Source organism: Triturus cristatus, chromosome 2_2, assembly GCF_964204655.1.
Source record: "Triturus cristatus chromosome 2_2, aTriCri1.1, whole genome shotgun sequence".
In the NCBI taxonomy this organism is placed as follows: Eukaryota; Metazoa; Chordata; class Amphibia; order Caudata; family Salamandridae; genus Triturus; species Triturus cristatus.
The window spans coordinates 609,886,098-609,909,766 of NC_140582.1; the positions used below are offsets into that span (position 1 = coordinate 609,886,098).

Sequence of the window (23,669 nt, forward strand, 5' to 3'; positions counted from 1 at the left end):
CCCATGACCAACTGTCACTTCACCTCCTCAGTCCCAACATTCCGAGGCATCATCAGACTCCAACATTCTAAGGAGTCAGAGCACAGGCACTGGCTGAGCAGAGGTGGTAAAATACCTTACAATATGTATACAGGATACTACACTGTTGTTTAGTTACATTTTCATGGTAAGAGTATGGTAATTACTTGCCCCTTCGGGTCGAATTATGAGTGGCTCATTGAATTCCGTCCCGTGTGTAAACCTGTTTAGGCACGGAACGAAATTACGAGTTTGGTCAAATTTAAATCATCTGATAATTATTGGATGCGTTAAATAATCCTATATTCGTTACATTTCAGCAGGTCAAACCCTCTGAAGTATAACAGAGGAAAACATGCAGTATTTACCATATCATGCAGATTTTAGTGCCTTAAACACCAAAATCCGCAAGTTATTCCTCATAAACTCATAGTAGGGGTTTTTAGCTCACTCGATAAAGAACATGCCTTGTGGTATCGTTATTTATCAGTGAGATAAACAACACCTCAACTCGTAATCAGGCCCTTGGTCTCCATAAAATACTTTGGCCAATCCACAATTTATTTAAAATTTGGCTGCACATCCTATTTTTTGCCTGTCGTGCTAAGATCTTATCTCACACTGCTTTGCTAAGCTTCATTGGCTCCATGTACTCAAAATACCAATCTTGTGTATTTGTTGCCAAGCACTATTTAATATTGAAATACTCACCGGTAGAAGACATCTTCATGCTTCTTCAGCTCATCTCCTCTCTGTGCTTGCCGTCCATTAGGCGCGATGCAGCAGTTGCACCTTCATGTACTTAGTGCCCAAACTATGGAATCAACTTCCTTTTGGCATGAGAGTACCGTCTAACCAACTTCGTTTAGCAAAGCAAAAGCAAAGCCGTTGTTCCATCGTGTAGAAGTGTTTTTCTTTTGAAGAGCTTGTTCCCACAGTGCTGATATATGCTTCGAAGTCTAATTTTCCCTTAATGTAGCTAACCCTTGTCTTTATCCAAGAGTGTTAGCTCTGATTTACTTCTAATCACTAGTAGCGACATTCTACTTCATGTACAGAGGCCGAACAATATGGGCTCATCTGTCTTTATCACTGTTAGCTATGGCCTTGTTATTTTACAGCTACACCAGTTTGGACCGTTGGAAGGACACCCTAACCCCTGAAGAATTTTGAGCATTACCATGAGTTCTGAAACAATGTTCAAAGAAGGTTGAAAGAGTGTTATTTGGGACACCTAGAGTAAAGTGCAGAGTGTGCCTCTGAATACAAAATGCAGCACTTCTTGGAGTCGATGCAGGATTTATTGGATGTTCTGAAATTTCATTCATTTACTTTGAGCTCCCTGCTTGACTGTTGTTTTGGATCATGACATCCAAAGGCCTCCTATTCCTGAAGCTTGTCATGGAGGGAAGCTGGATGCTGGACTTGGTTAAGACTGATTTACAGTTTCTGTGCATCATCGGCTAAGTATTATCTACCTTCATGGTAGATCCTGGTAATAGAACGGCAAGGTGATATTTACCATAGGGGCTTTGGCTGGTGTGTATTTGAGCGCCGTTCACAGCAAACATTTAGCCTGAGACCATAGCAAAAACACAAATGATCAAACGGGAGCAGCTGGGGTTTGTGGTGCTTGTGATTTTTGTGCTATTTTTTACCGCAACATGCATCCTCTCATCCAAAATGGCTGTGAGTAAGCATTTCACCCTAAAATGTAGATTCCCAATGGCAGCTTTGCATTTCAAGTAATTATGTGTAATTTCATTTACATTTTTCAGAAAATTTTATGTAATTATGCAAAGGTCCTTCGAGTAGCCCTGCACACTATGGGGCAGATTTATCAAACTTTCACATATCGCAGCAAGCCACCTTACTGTGCTGCACTGTGTAAAAGAGAAAGGGCAGGAAAGCACCGTATTTAACATTATACGGCACATTCCTGTCTTTAGGTCTCGCCTGGCGTTGCAGTGCAAAGCGCTGCTCACTGGGCTAGAGATATTGTAAGAGAGTAGATTTGAGAAGGGGACTTGAAGCCCCGCCCCTCATTTTCATTGGCTGGCGTCACCGTTTATGCTAAACTGTGGCCTGCCATTGGAAATTAGTTTTTTTTGTAGACGCCCTTTTGCCTTTTCGTCCGGCCGATCCGGACAGGGTCGTCTGCTTTGCTGCTGTCGCAAAGCAATTTCTTATCTTTATGGGGCCATCTGTTTTCACTCAGCCCCATGTTTATTTTTGCTTGGCGCTTTCACTTAAAGTGAAAGCGCGATGCAAATATAAACAAGGGCTGAGTGAAAACAGATGGCGAGCGTGAACGTCTGCAATCCCGCTCAACAGGTTAAGCTTAAACATGCATTTAAAATGAAGGCGTGAACTTACAGTACCGCTAGAAAGTGTTTTTTTCATCCACAAGACAGGAGAAACAGGAATCTCTTCGGATAGTAATTGGTTGCAGGCTGCAGCCACTAAATTCAACTCTGACAAAAGTCACAACCAAGGTAACCAACCCGAAAAAAATGAAACAAGTGTCTTGTGGTCAGCCACTGGGTTTCTGTGCGCTCTGGCGAGTGAGCTGCCATGCACTAGACCGTCTGGCAATAGTCACACGCACATGTGGGGTGGTGGCCCCTTCTACAAACCTAGCAGAAAGCCCCACTGGCTTAGTAATGTGCCAGGCATCCTTGAAGTTCACCGGTGCGCCCCTGAGGCTGGCGTAGTTCCTTCTTGTAATCCAGTTTCAACAACAAACATTTCCACCTTGTGTGATGCGCCCTGTCGCTAGCTCTTTTCTCGCCACACCCTCCTAGCCTGCTCCTCCTACACCCTCGTCCTTTTCTAGAGGCCCCTCCCATCCCCTTCTGACGCGCCGAGGAGCTTGTGTAACTGCTCATCTCCTGGCAAGTACATTCTTCCTAGGCGACACTGACAAGTTAAACCCTGCATCCGCATCTGCGATTCTTAAGGGAATGCACTTTCAGGGTAGGCAATAGAGTTTACAAAAAAGGAGATTGTGTAAACTGAACGAGCAGCCAACACATACCAGGGCTCCTCGCATTTTAAGAGCATGGTCATATTTTATATCAAGGGCAATTAAAATAAAAAATGACAAAAGCTACCATTTCACATATAAAAAATAAACATAACAGCAAAACAACGAATATAAACGTACTGTAATACGAACAGAATCGCCATGTTATAAAAAATACACTGACCTTTTACACAAATTGTGTTGGTCCTTCCATAAACACAAAATATAAACTGATAGGTATTTTTCTTTTAGTTAGGTGGCACCCCCGAGCACTCAATGCTGTGATCCATGCACCTTAAGGTCACATCGATTTTTGTAGGGCTGATGCATCATTTCATTCGAAAGAGGTCGCTAACTTGTGCACCATTCAGTTGGGGGATCATAACTTTTGCTATTTACAGCACTATTCAACAGACACAATACGGAAGAGACAACTATATTATAATTTAAATGGTGCCCGCACCAAAATTGTGTTTATTGTACTCACTTATCTTTACAAAGTACACTTCCCATAAATTCCAGACACATATAAATAAAAAAACATTGTAGAATGTCAATATTTTACTGCATGCAAACACTGCAAAGAACAAAGACGAAAGAAGATGGCAAATTGCTTCCTCCGCTGCTAAATGCATAAAAGTGCTGGAAGGAGTGAGTATATATTGTAGTGACACAAAGCATTTTACATTATTTTGTAAAGCGATAACAAAGGGTGAAGAGACTATAAAAGCAGGCCTGAGAGTTGCACTGGCCAAAGCGCTGGATAATAGATTTTGAAAATCCTCAAATCCCCCTGGACAATTCACCCCTCTAAAAACCTCAGTTTCACCCATGTCAATAAAATCATTGAAGAAGCAAAAAATGCACCCTGGTCCCTGGGCAATATGTATTACACCCCTTTATAACCATCAGGTTCGATATGATGCCCCCTTTGTTACCCTAAGATTCAATGTGGGTGCCCAAGACTCTTTTACACAAAAGGCCTCACAACGAGTGTCCCGGTATTAGAATTTTTTTTATCACATTTGGAAAATAAATGATACCCTGGCAATCACTATTTGTCTGATACAATAAAACATTCCATTTATGAGTTTTACCTGCATAAAATGGTGCACAACATGCTGATTTCGGCGCTTGTTTCTCTAAAAGCGGCATGTCCTGGAATTTTCAGGACCTTTTCCCCTAGTAACTATCAGCAGGTTTGACCTGGTGATACTTACCTGGAGAAAATTGCGGGATGCAGTGTTCCACACCACACTCCTAAATGCAATGTGTGTGGCAACATTAGTGACCGCACATTTCGCAGTTAACTGGGGCACTCATAATCGCCCCGCAGTGGGATGAAAACAGTTTGAATAATTTCTTTCACCCTATCACAGCCACATACACCCTCCTTTAATGAAGCTGAATGTCTCCCCCTCACTTTATCTCCTCTAGGCCTAAAAGCTTCACAACTCCTAATCCTCGATGACTTTAACTAGGTAGCAGGGCTTTAAATGGCATGAAGCAACTAGGGGGGAGGGGGAGTCCTTTAAAGGGGCGTCATCAGTGTAATTAAGGGCGTGGCTTAAAATCACTTAAGCTAAAAATCTGTGCGTAGCATAGTGTGCCTCATAACTTGTATTTTGCGGTTTCTATCATTGCATCCATTCCAGATACGTGATACAACAAGTAACATCATACCTACAACAAGTCAGAACTATTGGCTTTGTCAGTGGTTGTTAGATGCATAAATTAAATAAGCAGCAACTATGGCTTGTATATAATATTGAAAACGCTTCTACTTAAAGCCCTGGTGACACCAGGACAATGTTGCTGCTCCTGAGTCTCAAAAAGAGAAGGGAAATCCAGGGAGAAAATTACTTTAAAGTATTTCCCTTCCCCTACAACGCTCACCTGGTATGACGACTTCTCCACCAGTGAGAAGTGAGCAGTGTGAGCACGCACACATCGAAGTGCCTGCTGTCACTGCAGTCCGGAAAAAAACGGAACGTCTGTGCCAGGGCACAAAACAGAGCCCGATAGAGACCCGTTTCGAGGGCCCCTTTTAAAAACTGCCGGTGCTCAGCACCAGTAAGACCCGGCCCACTCAAAGCCCGGCTAGGTAGATAACCTAAAATTGAAACTTGACTGAATAATTCCTTGAATCATATCACGCATAGGGTCCGTCATTCTATCATCCAAGAGGGACATAAACGAGTTGATGCCCCGATTACTTACCGGTAATCTTCATTACTCCGAGTATAGTCTTCCTCGCCACATGACTAACACAGTGAGCTTCAGCTCCACAACAGAACCCTCCAAAGCAAAAAGTCAGCATCCCATGCCTCCCATCCCTTCCCAATATGGCCGACCCATTACACCCATGACCCCTATAAGAGGCGGGCCGGCCCAACCCATCAGCCTGAAACTACCAAGCACAACATGAAGCCGATAGCCAGACAGGGAGGGAGGGATGGGAACTCATGTGGCGAGGAAGACTATACTCGGAGTAATGAAGATTACCGGTAAGTAATCGGGGCATTACCTCCTCGTTAGTCTTCCTCGCCACATGACTAACACAGTGAGCACATACCAAAGCCAAACGGCTTCATGGAACTCACAAGAAACCAACAGACCAAAAGGGAATGCCCACGAACGAGGGCCAAACCCAACAGGCCAGAACGAGAGGAAGGACCACCCAGGGGAGAGGCAACCACGAGCAGGAAGAACCAGCCCGGGACCGAAGACACCGGGAAGGACAAAAACCCAGACCCCAGAGACACGAAGAGCCGGCAGGAACCATGCCGAAAGCAAAGGCCCAAATGGGACAGAGAAAAGCACCGGACCAGACCGCACGGAGCCAAAGGCCACAGAAAACAGAGCCCAGAGAACAAGCCGGCCAAAACCGGCCAACGGACATCCCGAAAGAGGGCAACAAAAACCCCCCTAAAAAAAAAAAAGGGAAACCGAACGAACAGAGGGCAACCCCACCACAGCGACCCATCAAAAAAGGCACAGCAGAAAGGGAGAAGCCGATTGACAAACACAGCAACCCCGCAAGGGAGAACACCACTCGCGAGTTGCAAGAAAGGAAAAGGGGCGCAGAAGAGAACAGAAGGGTAAATACACCCCAGTCACACAAAGGACCCCCCGGAAGGGACCGCGACCCCAAGGAGAGAATCCAGGCAGGAATAAGGGAACAAACAGACCCAGGAAGGTGACAGACCGACACCGAAGAGACCTGGCCACCAAGGGGACTCAACCAGGCCACCGCGGAAAGCGGAGAACCCACAAGACCACCCACGCACAGAAGGCAGGGAAAAGCCGTGCCACGGACCGAGCCCGCCCCACACAGGGACCAAGCGAGTCGCCGAAACGAGCACCCACCAAAGGCGAGAAGGGCAGAAGGGCAGGGTGATCCAGAAACTCCAGCAGAAAAAGGATGAGAAGGCCGAAGAGCCAACACCGGAGACCCAAAGGGAGCAATCAGCACCAAAGGGACCCAGAAGAACACCGTCACACAGGCAGCCACAAACAGAGGCGAACCCAGCCAACACCCGGGAGCACAAGGCAGGGACAGCAAGGCAGGGGAAAACCCCAGAGCCACCAAGGAACGGTAAACAGAAGCCAGACTGGAAAACACCCAGAGTGAAAACCACAGACCCAGCCCAGAACAAAAAAGCTCACGACATCCAATACGGGAATCGCAGAGCAGTGGCCTACAATGTAACAACCACAAACGGAGGAGCGGCAAGGGGGACTCAACAGGATCAGCATCCGCGACCAAGAAACCGAACCCAGCCCCCTGCAGGAGACGCAGTAGGCCAAAGCAGCACCAAAACCTCCCAGCCGTACCAGGACAGAAGCGGGAAGAGGCCGGGCAAACCGAACCAAGGAAGGACCAGAGGCACCGAGACCAACCGGAAGGAGAAAAACAGCCAGGCAACAAGACTGCAAGGAACGGCACACGAAAACGCGTGGAAACCGAGTGCAGGGGACATGCGAAAAGCACTGAAACGTACCAGGCGGAGTACACCAGCCGCCGAAGCGATCACCCCAAAACACCATACGAGGAAGGCCCCAACCAAGTCAGACAACCTCATAAGAGAACGACCAGCTAGCACCCCCAACCACCAGGACAGAACACGCGTACCGGAAAGTGAAGCAAAGCCACAAAGCAGAGTTCCGAAATTCAGCCAACCCATGACACTTAGACAGCGATATGCAGGACTCGAACCCTAGTCCTGAGACAGCCCCAACAACCAGAGGCACAAGACTAACCAAAGAGCTAAAGCACCTGGTTCATGGAATCCCGAGAAGCCCCAGAAGCAGGACAAAACAACTGCATACATGGAACGCTTCACGAAATTGCGTGTCATCCTTGCGCAGGGGCCATGCAAACTTCCCAGCATCGAACCAAATGTAGTACATGAGCTGCCGAAGTGAGCACCCACCAACCACAGAAGGACCACAAAAAAGTGAGACGACCGGCGTCTCAGAGCAGGAAGAGTGGACAGCTTACACAAACACCACCACGAAAGAAGAGCCAGAAAGAGATGCCAACTCATGACACATAGACAGCGAGTGCGGGAGTCGACCCCTCGTCCTGTGAGAGCCCCGAGAACCAGAGGCACAAGACTCCCCAGCGAGCCACAGCACTAGGCTGAAAAGAAGAGGAAGAAAGGCAGCAAACGCACGACAACACAAAGAACATTATGCATGTGTAAACCCATAAAAGAAGTCCAGTACAATGACTGTGTAGGACAACCACACAGAACCTGCGTATTCGGAAAGCGCACATTCGCCACAACAGGAATGCTGGCTCTGAATAACAGATGATTAGGTGATACTCAAACCAAAGGTACTCATAATATCTACACCGAGCGGACCCGCCGGGAACTGAACCCGCGACCCTTGACCAAGACCAAGGAGGGAACCAAGCGAGGACGGATCGGGGAGGAGGGTACCTGGCAACGAGCGCCGCGCAAAAGCCGCCGAAACAGTGGCCTGAACAATGATCTGAAAGGACCGCAGGGCAATCGCGTCAGGAGGATCCCGGGAGGGCAGAACACCCTCATCCACCATGATGCAGGAAGCGCGAGAAACACAGCACACCAGCAGTAAAGACACACCAGGCACAGCGATACACTGTAAAGAAAACCCCTTGGCCCCCAAAAAGGTAAGGAAGGCGGGAGAAACACCCGGTGAGACACGCCCACAACGAAGCCCCGCCCCCGGGACCCCGAGCTGGCCCACAGCCGCGAGGAACAACAGCGCGCACACAGCAACGCCGCCGTCCCCGGAGCGAATCAAGCCGGAAGGAGTGCCATGGACGCAGGTATGCATGCGACCCTCAATGCCAACAATGACGAGAAAATCCCAGCGCCGGAGACGCACAGCGGCCCACAGACGGACCGAGCCCCGTAGACCCGCCGCCTCCCCCAACGCCACGAAGGGCAGGCGGGCAGGTGAATACGCGGCTCGGGGAAGGAGTCGACAACAGGGCAGAAATATTTTTAAGAAGCACCCGCTCGCAACCCTCGGGACACAGTCCCAATGATGAAAGGAGGTCTCCTGCAGGGAAACCGGAGTCGCACAGCAGCCGCCCGTAGTTGAAAACGACGGGCGGCGAAGGGAAAGACAGATACAAAAGATAGACTGTCCCCAGCGCAAACCCCCCCCCTTACCTGAAAACCCACGGCTCGCTAAGGCAGAGCCTCACCGGTACCAGCACAGCATTATCGCCACACAGCCCGGGGGCAACAAGCAGGGGTACAAACCAGGTCCAAGCCCCTAGGGTCCGCTAGAGCAGGACCTCCAACCCAGGACCCAAGCACCTGCTACAGCAGGCACCACTCACCTGATGCGCTCTGGAGAGAGTGCAGAACAAAAAAAACAGGCTGATGGGTTGGGCCGGCCCGCCTCTTATAGGGGTCATGGGTGTAATGGGTCGGCCATATTGGGAAGGGATGGGAGGCATGGGATGCTGACTGTTTGCTTTGGAGGGTTCTGTTGTGGAGCTGAAGCTCACTGTGTTAGTCATGTGGCGAGGAAGACTAACGAGGAGGTAATGTTCAGCTCCTTTAACCCTGCTGACCTCTTCTCTCTACCCTCCAGTCAGCTGGCCTGATCTTTTGCCATCCTTTCCGCCATAAGTTATCAGAGTCTCACACCAACAGGATCTGCACTACCATGACCCAGATGTAATGCTGCTTTAAAAATGTGTACACTGACTGTTTTTCCTCAACTATGATAAACTTCACACTTACTACTTCAGCTAATGTTGAAGAAGCAGCCAGTTACTTCAGTAGTTGGATAAGCTCAGCGTTGGATAAATCCAACCTTCTTAGTCTTGTACACAAAATCTGTGGCTAGTACCAAGAGAGTCTGCAAAATACTAGAAGGAAACTAGGAGGAACCAAACCTGGAGCAAGAACTTAAAACAACATTACTTCACTTACATGCGTGCAAACCCGTTTTTGAAGAGAAGGCCCTCCCGAAAATGAAAGTTTTTTTTTTAAAGACAGGGAAGATGTGCGGGGAACAATGGAGGGTGAAGAATTGAGCATGGAGCGGGGAAGAGAGCTGGGAAGCAAGAAAAAAGATTGAGATAGGGAGGGATGGGAAAACAGCACTGGGAAGGGTGGGGAAAGCAGCGGCTACTTTGGAAGGGAGAGGAGGGAGCAACACTGCGTGCATGGGATGAGGGTATTTCATAGGGAAACAGTACACAGTGGAGAGAGCGAGCAAACGTATGCACCCTGATGGAGTGCTGAAAAAAACAAGCATTTGCAATGCAATAGGTCTCGTATTTACTGAAAATAACAATGCCTTTTAATTTTTGTTTTTGTTTAAAAAAGATAAATAAAAGGCATTGTCATTTACAATGCCAATAGCTTAAACTCGTGTAAGTGCGAGACCTATTGCATTGCAAATGCTTGTTTTCTTGTGCTGGCAGATGATGTGCTGCCTAGTGCCAAATCAGGCACCCTTGCACCATGGTGCAAACGTGCCTGTGCTGCAGACAGGATTGATCTTGTGCAGGAAGGAGAACCTTCCTGCACAAGATCAAGCCTGTGAATCGTTTTTCAGAGTACAAAATGAGGAGAAAAAATATTTTTCTACTCGTTATGTCTGCCCTGGGGATGCGTGGCATCTTGATGCATTCCCAGGTTTACCAGTAATGGCATATCTGGGAAAGCGCCTAAATCCATGGGTGGATGCCTGGAAACACTCACGCTCCACTCATGAAATGCCTCTCTGGGGCAGAGTAACGCAAGGCAGTGATTTGTGCAACGTTGCGTTACTCTAGATTTATCAAGCCACTCAGGGCCACGCAACGTGGCCTTGTGCGGCTTGATAAATTTAACTTTAGTGTTGCGTCGTCACAGCACCCATTGTGTGGTACAACGGCGACGCAATAATATGATAATTTGCCCCTATGTTCATAATCTGTGCGGGGATGAATGTAAGTGCCAGCGTGTGTTTACAAGGGCACTGATAGGAAGGGGCTGCAGCACAGAAGGTCTCTACGCACAGCTTTACAAACACTTCTTTAGTGTTCGAGACACTTATCAAGGAGGAATACTAATATCTACCGTGAAGTGGGATTATATATGCAGTTTAGCGCCCCCAGTGCACTTAATGCGTCCCTGCTGTACTTGGCTGTCGCCAGATTGACTGAATGCTCTGTCTTGTTTGCAGTCTCCATGGATGCTTTACCAAATCGAAATTCTTGAAATATTGACTTGAATATTTGACAACCCACAGGCTTAATCGTCGCTGTATGCCTAGTATATCAATTTAACCAGCCCTAAAAATGGTAAAACATGATTGTGATCATTCAAACTCTCCCAGAGCTGTTGATCTTTGGCGACAAAACATAGGTGTGACCAAAGTGAAGTTGACCTTGGTGTATTAAGTGAATTCAGGGAATCATTGAAGTTAAACAAGAAGGGGCAGATTTATGACGACTGGCGCATCCCTGCATATAAGCAGGGATGCGCCAGTTATTATGCGCCACAGCTGCGCCACCATGGATGCGCCGCATTTATAATGCGGCGCACCATGGGGCAAAAACGGCACAGATGCGTCACGCATCAGTGCCGAAAAGTGGCGCATTGCTGGAGTTGCGTCGCAAGCGCGACGCAGCTCCAGCAATGATCTGGGGGGCCCTATCTTTAAAATGCTGCGTCAATCCTTACGCCTGCTTCAAGCAGGCGCAGGGTTTTGACGCAGCATGGGCCTAAAAGTGACTGAGTGAAATCTTGTAGATTTCACTCAGCCACTTTTAGGAGGCGTTCCTGCGCCGGAACGCCCCCACCTGCCCTGGAACGCCTACATGTGGCGCAGGGCTTTACAACGTGACGCATCTCCCAGATGCGTCACGTTGTAAATACCCCGCACCATGGCGCAGGATTTGCGCCGCTGCTGCGTCACAAAAATGACGCAACGGCGGCGCAAAAGTGGCGCAAGTACAACATAAATCTGCCCCGAAGTGTGTACACAGATTCCACGCTGGTTTTGAGTTTGGAGAGTTTGGGGTGAAAACCCAACATAAATCTATGATACTGGGAGGGTGGTGGGAAGTTTTGCAAAATGCGTTGTTTTCATGCAACCGAACGCAGCCGCAGTCAAATCTTCACTAGGTGAGATTTAAAACGTGCTAAGAAGCGATCTCATGGATGTATATGTACTTAATTCACCGCTAGGCATGGCATTTGGGCCTCAGAAATTAGCAGACGTTGAATCTCCCAGGACTGTATTTTTTCATATATTATAGAGGAAATATTTAATGCACAAAAAAACAGATAAGGCATACTTTTCCGACGAGAATCAACAGAGCCCGATTTTAAGAACACTAGTCTGTGCAGGAAATTACTTTTTCTTTAAAAACAATTAGATCGAACGGACAAGAAGTTTGAAAAAGAAAATTATGGGAGAGGTAATTCTCCACTGGCCTGGGGTCCCATCTGGAGCATTTACATCTTGTTCCCACATTGGCGGATTTTTTGTTATTACCCAATTCTAAATTAGACCCTACAGTCATTTGAAGCCACAATCCACATTTTGGAGTGAGAGAACTAACCACAAAACTTCCAGAGCAAATGATCAGTCTAGACAGCATATCAGCCAGGGCAGCCATCCATAGCACTATTTGAAGAACACACAACTTTTCCTTTATACTAGTTTTACCATATTTTACTAGACGAATTTCCTTTTACCTCTTTCCGACACCGTTCATCTGGGCCACGGGTCAAGAGTAAGCTATTGAACCACAATCATGGTGGTTGGGGTCATTTGCCTCAATTGTGTTGGAGTCCATCCTACTATGGAGGTGCAAGCTGGAAGAAGGATTACCTTTCCACGCTTGACCTTTCAGGGTAGTGAGGGCGAGGAGTCAGCTGCTTCAAAGGGACATGGTGCGAGGAATAGAGATTTAGGGGCATATTTACAAGCGGGCGCTAAAAAATTATCGCCGCTTTTGCGGCCCTTTTCGGCCGAAAAGCGGCGATAATTTTATCGCCTAATTAGCAAGGCCTCGCTAACGCGTGAAACCTTGCTTTAGCGTGGGGATTCCTAACGCCCAGCTTTGCATCTCTAATGAGATGCAAAGTGGGCGTTCCTGACCTAACATGACAGGAGAAATGTCGCTAAGCGACATTTCTCCTATCATCAAGCCCCACGCTATGAAGCATAGCGTCATGTAAAGTAGCGATAACCCCTGTTATGCTACTTTCCTTACGCCTGCTTCAGGACTGACTTAGCCATGATATCCTATGGAATGTGGATATCATGGCTAAGTTTGTGAGTCCCTATCAACCAGCTAACGCCACATTGCGTGAGATTATCGCTGGGTTACCAGCGATAATCTCATGTTAGGCAGTTAGCTTGAGGATTTTTATCACTGAGAAGATAAGCGTTGCTAATAGTACGCTATCTCAGCGATAAAAATCCACGTTACCCGGCGATAATTATCCTCACACTAAGAGCGCTGAGCGATAATTATCGCCGGGTGTTGCTGATATGCCCCATGGTACTCAAACCGTCAACAACAGGTATAATAAATCCAGTCCAGTGCTTTTCTTTTAGTAAAAAGTGAAGTACTTTTATCACACCAAAACAAGAGACTACACTCAAAGGGGCATATTATCAAGGGCCTTATCGCTGCTTTTTTGGCTTTAAAAGCCAAAAAAGCGGAGATAATATTTTCGACCTATTTACAAGGCGGTGCTAACATGCATTAGCGCATGTTAGCAGCCGTTTTCCCGACGCCTCGCTCTGCTTCTCTAATGAGATGCAAAGTGAGCGTCACTGGGCGTACCCCTCATGGAATACCATGTAAATTATTGCTATGTGCACATCGCGATATTTACAAGGTGGCACACAACACGGTTAGCGATTTTAAAATCCGCGCTAACCGCGGTTTTTGCCGAAAACTAACGTCTGCTGAAAACCTGACTTACCTGCATTATCCAATGGCAGGTGGATTGTCAGACTGAGTGCACCTTGGCCTAACAACAACGTTTTAGCCATTCCTGTGGACTTTTCGCTGGACTTCCGGCGATATCCCCTCCTACAACGCCCCTATCGCTGGAATTTTATCGCCCTGGAGAAACGCGTTGTTACCGGGCGATAAATTCCAGCGATAGCCGGCAATAAATAAAAAAACGCTAAGGGCGCCTTGCGATATTTATCGTCGTCTGTTGCTGATATGCCCCAAAGTATGTTAATCACCACCAGGTTGCTAACTATGTGTGCTGTGGGGGTCATCTACGCAGAAATTAGCAGAATTAGATCAAAGAACAAATGCAGGCTTACTATTGGTGCAGATGAGGGTCTTCTCTTGTTTCTGTGTCCTATAGGTCAGTAAATATTCCCTTTACTGGACACTGCTTTAAAGCTGGGTTATTGTTAAAGCATGCATCCCACTGAAATCTGTAGTAAATGTTCACTTTCAGTGTGCAGTTCAGGTGATAGTTTTCCTTGAATTGTCTGCCCCTTGTTAGACATAAGCTTCAGCATGTGGGTTGTAGCCACATAGATGAGTAGATGTCATTGAGGGTGCAGCTACTTGGCTAGGTGGCCTTGCCTCATTCTCTTTACGCAGGGCTCATCCAAGGGTAGTGGCTATGGGGGATTTGCCTCTGTTTGAGATTGTCAAGGCACTCATGTAGGAGGATTCCATTTTCTGGTCCAAGGTGCAGGGCCTTGTTCTCGCTGTGTAGAAGACATAGACAACCCAAGTCAGTTGTCTTCCTCTGGTGGCTGTCACTTGAGAGGGCACACTGTTGGTGTGGAGTGTTTGTGAGCTGGTTCGGCTCATGTTCTTAAAATGAAGAAGCACTTGGGGGGGGGGCCAAGAGACTTTCAGACAGAATCAGGTCAAAGGTGGTTAATATCTTGCAAAAAAAGTGGTCTTCTGGGTCTCACCTAATCCTTTCTTTGTAGTAAGCTCCTGTTGGGCCCAATATAATTCAGCCCCTTATAAACAGATCATATTGGCTCCCAGGCCACTGGCAGACTGACATATCTTCCAGTAGCAAGTTCATAATTTAGATGATATCTCCTTCCATCTGCAAGACTGGCTGTCTGACGGACTCCAATGTGGGATCGCAGCAGTTCTTCTGTGGAGCACTCCCTTCCTTAGTCATGAAAAACATTGAACTGCAACCACGAGGGGTAGTTTGGGTCCAACTTTTATCCACACTTCCTAAAAAGGACATGTTAATTCCACTCTCAATGTGCAGGAACTGGTTTGTGGTGGTTCATATACATATTTCATATTCTTTCTGTAGCACAGACATTTCTTTTTGAAAGGTGATATCTTTCACAGAAGGTAGTGATAATGGTAATACTACCCAAAGCATTAGCACAATGATATGGAAAACCTTGGCACGTGGCTATTAGCAGACTTCCATAAGTAGCAGTCAGGAGTAGAGAAAAGGAACAGGCCATGTTTATAAGCATTACTTCCTCTAGCAATATAACGTGTTGAAACTCCCCACTGCTGCATCCCTCCATTAACCCAAATGGTAGAGTTCAAGAAGGACTAACCAGCAACCCCATGTAGGTTTGCATAGAATGTCTGAAGCGAGGTGTGTCTTCATCTCCCGACATGTCAGTGTCTAGTAGACACTTCAGCTCAGGAATACTGACAATACACTCATAATATCTGGGGATCCTGTACCACAGCCTCCATCTTGTGCCATGTAAATCCTGGGCCAATTCAGCATGGGTCCTGAGTGTTTTAGCAATCTTACACTTAAATCCATATGTAGTCCTGCTACCATGCTTTACTGAACCCACAATCGATGTGCACATAGGTGGCACAGCAAGAGTCTGGGTGTCTCCGACATGTAAAACTTTACATGAATGGGGCCAATAGACACCACACTCGTTCTGAATCATAATGCTAGAATCAAAAATGGTACGCTACCACCACATCTTAATATCAATAACCTACAACATAGAAGTGCCATGTCACCTATATTGCATGTATGGTATGCCACTCCAGGTCTCAGAACTATGCTCTGGAGCTAAGCAGTAGGGGCCTAGGTGCTAGCATGCACAGATGATTAGTATGTGATCCAAGCCACAAAAATCAGAATAACAGATTTCAAATGCGGTTAGGACACTAAGGGGATGGGGTGGACATCTTTTTACCTTGAAGACCACGTTATTAACCCAACAGCATCTAAACGTTTGCATTACTCTTTAAGGGTGGAGCAGCGTAATTTTAGCTTCACCCCTAAACATCACAGAAATGTAAATCTTCATATGCATTTAACATTTTATATAATCAGTGTATTAATGTCTATAATGAGAGTGAAGTATTAAACAGTATTTCTGAAAAGCTTCGGTGCATAATGTTACAGATTTGTTAACGTAAACATATTCATGTTCAAGTTAATCATGACATTTTAGTTCTCGTATGTAGTTGCATGCATACTTTAGGTTGTGCAACATTTAGTTGAAATTGCATTACACATGTAATCATGATGTCTGCTTAAACTACCCTCATACATTTGCTATAATACTTTCACTGGTGGTGCACGTATATCTGAATGTCGGGTGCATGTTTATTTTACCAATGTTAGCCCAAAGGCCGTAAGTTTTTAGGTTTTCACGTTTAAGCTTCAGAGTGCATGTTGTCTCCTCTGCAGGTGAAGTTTCAAGGCTTCATTAGTTACAGAAAGGCGTATTGTGTATTGTAGAGATAGTGAGGTGCAGGAAGAAATCTTTGACAAGAAGGATAAGTGCTAACGAAGTAGGAGACTAGTTGAAACCAATGCTGCAGATCGCCCTGATGATCCACTTGGAAGGTAGGAGAATTGAATGATGTAGCCAATTTCTGCAGTGAAGACGACGGAATGTTACTGGATATAATTGCATGTATTTTGCATGTGTTAATAGGTGTTTGCATTGTTAGTTGGACAGCGGATAGCCCTTAGACTTGGAGAGGTAAAGACCTCTTGCTATATTTCTCATTTTGTAGCTTTATGCTATCCTTTCCCCATACTTGAGGTAAATAGCAGTCAGTGTGAGACCTGCACTTGGAATAGATGATCTGCTGTGTCTGGTGGCTCAGTGGACAAACACATACACTTCAGGCATCTGTAGTGACTTAATTGTCACAGGTTTGAATCTCAAAGGGTCCGCTCAGCCTTCATCCTTCTGAGGTCCACAAAAATGTGTACTGTTCGATAACAATAAACACAGATTATTTTGCTTCAACATGCCCTAAGTGGTGAGCGTGGGTGTATTAAAGAAACATGAAGTTATCTGGGTCATACTCTAGAACAGTGTCTTGTGACTGAATGGATGTCATTGGCCTGTGCTACGTAAAGCTCTGCCATCTTTTTCTAAGGTATGATACCAATGTCTGTAGATGAAAGCCGCCAAATCAGATCTCACCCATTTGATAATCATTTAAAAAATCTATCTTCTCCCTGTTGCTGCTAAATGAATGTGCTGCTAATTGAGAGCTCAGCCATTATTAGGCATCTCCTAAGACAGCACAAGTACTCTCTCTTGCGAGTCCTATCGTTTTCCAACAGTGGGCTTAAAGGTTGCCTATTGCCAGGGGCGACTCCTCTGTAATGGCAGATGAGCGCCTTACCCCTGCTAAACGATGAAAAATGAAATGAGAATAAAAGCAGTTTATTATCTTTTTATTTTTGCCTGTCTGAAAGCCCATGAGAGTCTTCAGTGGGGCGGAGCCAAGCAATCCTGTGTGACAGGCGTGGCAGCCTTGGCAGGGGGAGTAGTGGTGGGCACTTAAGTGCGCTTCTCAGTTTGGCCGGCCATCTTAGGCTGGCCAAACCGTCATGCGCACCTAGGTTTCTCCAACCCAGCTGTGTGGCCCAGCCAAGTTTGATAAATGTCACAGGCTCCGAGGCACTGTCTGAGCGGTAAACGAGGCTGCTCAGATCAATCCCAGCGCTTCTCTCATGCTGAGAGTAGTATTCCCAGCATGAGAGAAGTGCCCGGATTGACATTTGGGAGTCTGCGCAGTGTGTGCTGCTGAGTCGAGGATCGGAAGAGAGGATCAAGGCGGCGACCATTGGAGCAGCAGGTAAGTGCAATTTTAATATTTTAATAGTTTTCCTTCAAATCCCCACACTCCTCCCCCTGCCTCACCACTAAACAATGCGAGCAGCCGCCACTGCCCATTGCTTACCACTATTTGGCTTCATTGTCACCCTCATGTACTTTCTTATTATTGGTTAGCTTGTCACAGGATTCCTACCTTTCCATGTGGTTGCTCTTTCCCTGGAGCATAGACGCATTACTTGTGTCCTTCAACTGCCACATTATTCTTTGTGTTTAAGCTGTCTACCAGAGTGCTTCTTATCCAGCTGTCTCCCTTGTGCACTTCCACCTCCTCCGTGTTCCTACTGCCCATCAACCCTCACTGTTTTTCGTGTTGCACCCCCGCCACCGTACCTTCATTGTCCATGCTCCCCCACCAGCCCTCCCTCTGTTGCCTGTGTCATACAACGGCCACGCTTCTGTACAACATGACTAAAAGCATTGACAAAGCCAATACCGCACAATGGTGAGACGTATTTGCTTTGCCAGTGCTTGTTTATTAGAGTCCTCTTCTTCTCTGGATCCTACAAAGTTGGGATTTAGGCTTGCATGGGTGGAATAATTTACTTTGTTGGCAATGGGTGATCTTGGGTGAAATCTGGAGGAAGTGGCAGAGTAGTGCTCATGCTTTCAGACCCCCATGTCGCTTTCAACACAGTCTCACATAACAAACACCCTTCTCCACCCTTTGTCTGGCTTGCATCTTTTGCCCCAACCATGTCCAAGCAGACTCCAAATGTTTCTACATTCAAGAATCTCACTTGAGGTGTACCATAGGGTGCATCCTTTATTAACTAGTATTTTAAATATATATAATAATGAAAACCTGTTTTTTAACTGGCACTTCATACCATACGTCTGACATTTCAAATTGCTGTAAAAAACATGTTACTACTACTCAGGGTATGGCATTCAATACCACCATGGTTTTTTTTAACATGTAGCTCCATTACCGTGTTTAATAAGGTCCGTCGTTTTATCTTTTGTATGTAAAAGAACTTTAATTGGCACTTGATTCACCCTAAAGCTAAATGCTAACGAGACACAGCTGTTAATCCACAGTAGCCCACCCGTCTCCTGGTCCAATGATTGGTGGCTGTCCAGCATGTGCCCAGCATCCTAAAACCCCAAGTGAAGAGATTGACTTCCAACTGCTTGTTTATTGTAGTTTATGCTGAAAGTACTGCTTAAAGATCTCTTTGTATGCTCAGTTGTAGGAAAACTGTTGTTTAGTTAACTTTTCATCATAAAAATATGGTAATTACTTGTCTCTTCGGGTCTAATTATGAGTGGCTCATTGAATTCTGTTCTGTGTGTAATCCCCTGTTTAGGCACGAGATAGAATTACGAGTTTGGTCAAATTTAAATCATCCGATAATTATCAGATGCGTTAAATAAGCCTACATTCGTTACATTTCAGCAGGTGAAACTCACCAAAGTATAACAGAGGAAAACATGGGGTCTTTACCATATCAATCAGATTTTGGTGCCTTAAACACCAAAATCATAGTAGGTGTTATTTAGCTCACTCGATAAAGAACATGCCCCGTGGTATCGTTATTTATCAGTGTGATATATAACACCTCAACTCGTAATCAGGCCCTTGGTCTCCATAAAATGCTTTGGCCCATCCACAATTTATTTAAAATTTGGTAACAAATCCTCTTTTTTTGCCTGTCGTGCTAAGATCTTATCTCCCCCCTCTTTGCTAAGCTTCATTGGCTCCATGTGCAAAAAATACCAATCTTGTGTATTTGTTGCAAGCACTATTTAACACTGAAATACTCACCAGTTAGAAGGCATCTTTATGCCTCTTCAGCTCATCTCCTCTCCGTGCTTGCTGTTCATTGGGCACGATGCAGCAGTTGCACTTTCATGGTGCCCAAACTTTGGAATCAACTGCCCTTTGGCAAGAGAGAACAGTTTAACCAACTCCTTTTAGCAAAGCCCTGGTTCCACCTTTGTAGAAGTGTTGATATACACTTTGAAATCTAATTATCCCTTAATGTAGCTAACCCTTCTCTTTATCCAAGAGTGTTACCTTGTATTTGTGTATCCGGTTGATTTACTTCTAATCGCAAGTAGTAACATTCTGGTTCATGCACAGAGGCCAAACAATTTGGCCTTATCTGTCTTTGTCACTTTTAGGTGTTTCCTTGTTATTGTACAGCTGACACTACTTTGGTCAATTGGAAGGACACCCTAAACCCTGTAGAATTCTGAGCATCCCCATGAGTGATGTATTGTTGTCAGAACGCCCACCTCCATATAATGAGACCTGAGTAGTAGGGGGGGATGATAATGCGAGTGGAAACACTGGATTTCATTACAAGACCGGAGGCTGCCATTATGCATTATCTTTTTAATGCAACTTCAAGTACAGCCACTTTAAAGTTACATCATAAGTAAAACTTCTAGAACAAACAAGTGTATCTAGGCAACGGCAGCACAGAGATCAGCCTCTTTTAAATGCGGCTTCAAGACAGATAAGTTGTGCCTTCCTTTCTTCTCACTGTATTACCTCTTACAGTTATTAATATTAACCTTTACTAAGTTTACCCTTTACAGTTTTAAGTATCTTTCCTTATTATATGGCTTATCTATGCCCATACTGCTAATACGATATTTCTGCCTTTCTATGATACTTAACCCCGTATGGAAAATCTGCCACCCTGCGCTTCATTTACATTCTAAATCTCGAAGTATCGCACATCCTTGTGTGATGTATCCTGCGTCCATTTATGTTTACCGCTAGTCAGGTAATAGTTGTATTTCATACCCCTCGCCGCTCCCCTCACTCGGCGCTTGAACTCCTTCCCGCTCGCTACCTTCGGAGCGTCTCCAACCGCACACATCTTCGGCGATCATGCTCCTCACGCTCCTTCCTGAAATACCGGCGCTCATGCCCCTTCCTCCCCCTCGGTTCCATTAACCGCCTTCACTCTCACAGTATGGCGCGGCCGCCCCTTCGCAGTCCAATGCTCGGACTGCCGGCCGCGCCGCACCCGTCAATAAGTAAATAAGTAAATAAAATAAAAATAAAAAAAGAGCAACCAGGAAACAAATTCTACGGGGCTCTCTGTTTAGAGGAAAGACCCCTGGCAAACGTCCTTTCCAACACGTAACACACCAAGCAACACGGCCAACTGCTGCTCTCCTTCGCTAGCTGACTCGGACTTCATCTTGCCTCCGTTTTTTTTGCGCAATTTCGACATTTCGACCTGATACAGCAGTTCCCTTTTGCCTAAAATCATCTTTATTATTTCCCTTGCCATACAAAAAAAAGAAGAGAGCTTAAAATGTCTGATGCGGACTCTGATGATTCGCAAATCCAAATTCCCCCTTCCCTCACAAATGAGGAAAATATTAAGAAAATTATTCATTAGGAGCTACACTCCTGCATGAGAGAAACTATCAACAAAATAGTTGCTGGGAAGACATCGTACTCAGATCCTACGATCTACCCCTCTCACCTTTCCCTAGACAAACCCCAAGGTAAGAGAACAAAAAAATGCAACTACACAGAAAAAATAAGCACTATGGAAGGTCCAAGCACCTCAAATTTGTTGGGAGGTCTACGCGCCTCAACTATTGAAGGAGGACTAAGCACCTCAAATAATACGGGAGGCCTACGCTCCCCAATTAAATCGGGAGGCCTACGCGCCCCAAATAAACTGATTGTCAACAACGACATACCCTATTCGGACGCCCCAAGAGGCTCACATCCTTTATGTGCTTCCAATACTCTCTTACCTGATGACCTAGATTCTAAGGAATCTTTAGACGAATATATTTTGGACCTTGATCAAGTTGATGATGACTTCAACTTTGACTTCTCTGATGGTGAAAACCCCTCTAAGGATACTATTTTTGATCCTCTCGGTGGAGAAATGTTTTCCCCTGAAAACCTACAACACAGGAGCAATCAATGGTGGCCTCAAAAACATGTCTCTGAGTTTATCAAAAGGTGGATTAAGAACCCCCTAGAAATTGAGACTAGAAACATTCTGAGAGCAGAATGCCCTCGCCCCATGATTGAAGATAAGCTTTGTCTAACTCCAAACCTAGACCCAGAACTCATTAAATTTTTGTTTAAAATGGGCAGGGATCCTCGAAAAGGCATGGAACGTGCTCTTAAAACATGCCAGGACCGCATGCTTGATATGCTGGGACCATTATGTCGCCTAATCGACTTAATTGAGGAATCTTACACCAATGCCTCTCAACCTAATATCAAACTCCTTCGAGGATGGAGCCAAAGAACTCTGATCCTCCTCGGTAATGCCAACGCAGCTCTAAACACCGAGAGAAGGAAGGTAGTTTTATCTAAAATCGACCCAAAATTATGCGACATGGCGGATAAGGAATCCTCTTCTAATCCCAACGGCCTCCTCTTTGGTGAAGATTTGATTAAAAGCCTCGGAAAATATGTTTCCACCTTTACTGCCCTGGACAGAGCTCAATCAAACATCCGAAGAGTCTTTAACCCTAGTGTTTTTGCTAGGGCCGGGAGAAGGGGTCGCTCTTCCGGCCGTTACTTTCAAAGACCCTTCTTCAAACAGAGAAGCTCCAACCGACAATTCCAATCAAGCAACTCATTCTTCCCTCAACGAGGCAGACCTTCACGCTTCAGAAGCTTTAAGAACAGAGGAGCCAACCCTTCTAACAACTCAAGTAAGTACACTTCCTCCTCCTCCTCCTCTTCTACACAGAGAGTAGGAGGTCGACTAAGACACTTCCTTCATGTTTGGAAACAAATCACTCACGATCCTTGGGTCCACGAAACCGTTCAAGGTTTCAAAATAGACTTCTCCCAATTCCAATTCAGTTCACAACCCCACAGGTTTTAAATTTACCTCAAGAACAACACTCCATAGTCACAGAGGAGGTAAATTCTATGCTAACCAAAGGCGCGATCATACAAGTCCCTTGGGAACAAAAAAAAAATGTTTGAGCAATATTTTCCTTGTGCAAAAAAGGACAAAGGGTGGAGACCCGTAATAAATCTAAGAGAATTAAACCAATATCTCACTTACAATCATTTCAAGATGGAAGGCGTACACCTCCTCAAAGACATGCTCTTAGAAAAGGATTGGCTAGTGAAACTAGATCTAAAAGACGCATACTTCACCATTCCTATGGCCAAAGAATCCCAATCCTTCCTTCAATTCGTATGAAACAATCAACTTTATCAATTCCAGGCCCTACCCTTCGGCCTATCCTCAGCCCCTTGGTGTTTCACCAAGGTAATGAAAGCGATCACTACGACCCTTCGAGAAAGGGGCGTCCGTCTCATAATATATCTAGACGGCATTCTTATCATGTCCCAAGACCATTCTCAAATCCTGAAAGATCTGAATACAACTATGAATCTGATAGAGAGTTCAGGTTTTATTATACACAGAGAAAAGTCCATCCTGATTCCCTCAAGATCCCTAGAATTCCTAGGCTCTACGGTCGACACATTAAAATCAATGCTCTTACTTCCCCGAAAGAAGATTACCAAAATCAGGAAGGAAATCCGTCACATACTGAAATCAGATCTCATAACCTTAATGGAACTAGCCAGACTTTTGGGCCTCCTTTCCTCTTCAATACAAGCTATCTTTCCCGGCCCTCTATTCTATCGAGCCCTTCAAAGAATCAAGGGGAAAGCCCTCCGCTCCGGGCTTTGGTACGGAGACACGATCCAGCTAGACATGAATGCCAGAGAGGAACTGTCTTGGTGGCTAGAGAATCTAGACGTATGGAACGGAAGACCATCTTCAGTTCTTCCCCAGATTTGGTTCTGGAATCAGATGCAAGCCTTCATGGCTGGGGTGCCTGTTTTCAAAATCAGAACACGGGAGGTTTATGGTCTTATTCGGAGAGGTTACACCACATAAACTTTCTGGAGCTAACCGCGGGCCTTTATGCCCTAATGAGCTTCAAACACTCCCTTCAAGGGAGATCAGTCCTACTCAAGATGGACAACATGTCAGCCGTCGCCTATATCAATCGCCTAGGCGGTACCAAATCCCCAGACCTCTCCAACCTTGCCAAGAAAATT

At 45.7% G+C, this 23,669-nt stretch overlaps 1 non-coding gene across 1 annotated transcript; it reads right to left on the reverse strand.

Annotated features, from left to right (window-relative positions):
• Positions 1 to 7,369: 7,369 nt before the first annotated feature.
• LOC146862580 (U6 spliceosomal RNA) lies at positions 7,370 to 7,475 on the reverse strand. The gene has a single exon (XR_014978631.1). It is a non-coding gene; the product is annotated as a U6 spliceosomal RNA (small nuclear RNA).
• Positions 7,476 to 23,669: the final 16,194 nt, after the last annotated feature.